Here is a 1,426-nt window from a genome sequence, read left to right as displayed (position 1 = left end):
GGTATTCATGGACACTCATCAGAGCTAAGGACTTTGCATCTGCCAATGACATCACCTCCTCTTGCCATCTCCACCTCCATTTCTGCAAGATCCACATCTATCTCTTCATCCTCTTGTGGAAGTGACCGCTTAATGTCTTCATCCATACCCTAAATTGCAACACTATCCACTTCAAGAACCTCTCTTTCATTCCCAACATTGTCATGCACAGATCGCTTACTCAAGGGGCACTCTCTTTTCCTCCTTTGTTCCCTTGCACGAGTGGTAAGAGGAGGCTTTTTGTTTTCACAAAGTTTCAAAGCCCTCTTCTTTACCATGATTCCAAGACTGAAATCCACCAACAACAAAAAGCAATCCATGATGAAAAAACAATCAATCCATTACTTTTCAAGGATTTGCTATATCAAGGTAGGTCAAAAATCACCTTTTTGCTCGAGCCCCAATAAATGGCTCCAAGAGTAAGCATGAGCACAACACTAATATGCCCTCCTAAATTTACACGAGGTACAACCTTTTGCACAGCGTATTAATATGCTGTGCTACAACCTGCAAATTGCCTTGTTTAATGACCTCTGAAATCTTGCCTTCCTCAAGCATAAATATGGAATTGTCACAATGTTTGGAACCGTGTATTAATACGTTGTTCCTTAGCCAACAAATCATTGCCTAAAACACATCATTCTTGCCAACAAATCACCTCAATGGAGAACTAAAAAAGGCAAACTATAAAATATTTGTAGCATGAGACAATGATACAACATTTGAAAAAATGCAAGATTTAAAGGTTTCCCACTGCATATTAATACTCATTCTCTACCAATGAAAATAATGCATTTAAAGCTTGCCTGCAAGCCCTTCATTCCAAACTTGCTATGGTACTAGATTTTATCTCCATGGCTCTAGTCGAGTAGGAGATGACAATTTGATCGAAAAGCATTGTGATCTGTGAGGAAGTGGTTATTCAAACAGTGATTTAATTAAAGATAAAGTGGTAATTCAAACTAAGAGGAAGTGAGAATTAAAACAATGATTCAAGTAGAGGCAGTCATTTCAGCTTACTATAATACCAATTCGGCACCGCGTATTAATACGCGGTGCTCAACCCATGAAAGGGCGAAGAGCGCTTGTAGAGAAGGCAGCCATTTCAACGTACATGAGACCAGTTTAGCACCACGTATTAATATGCGGTGCTCAAGCCATGAAAGGGCGAAGATGAAAGGGCGAAGAGTGCTTGTAGAGAAGGCAGTCACTTCAGCTTACATGAGACCAGTTTAGCACTGCTGCGTATTAATACGCGGTGCTCAAGCCATGAAAGGGCTTGGAGTTTCATCCCTTGAGGCTGGAGTCTAGAGGCTTTTTTGGCTGGAGGCTAGAGTGTGGATGGATGCGCAGGAGCGAGCGAGCAGGCAGGAGTCACAAGCGGCCA

The sequence above is a fragment of the Dipteris shenzhenensis genome, chromosome 21, assembly GCF_047967505.1.
Source record: "Dipteris shenzhenensis isolate YYH24624 ecotype China chromosome 21, Dip_SZ_1.0, whole genome shotgun sequence".
NCBI classification, from domain to species: Eukaryota; Viridiplantae; Streptophyta; class Polypodiopsida; order Gleicheniales; family Dipteridaceae; genus Dipteris; species Dipteris shenzhenensis.
The sequence above is the reverse complement of the archived record's forward strand: the minus strand, read 5'-3'. Positions refer to the sequence as shown.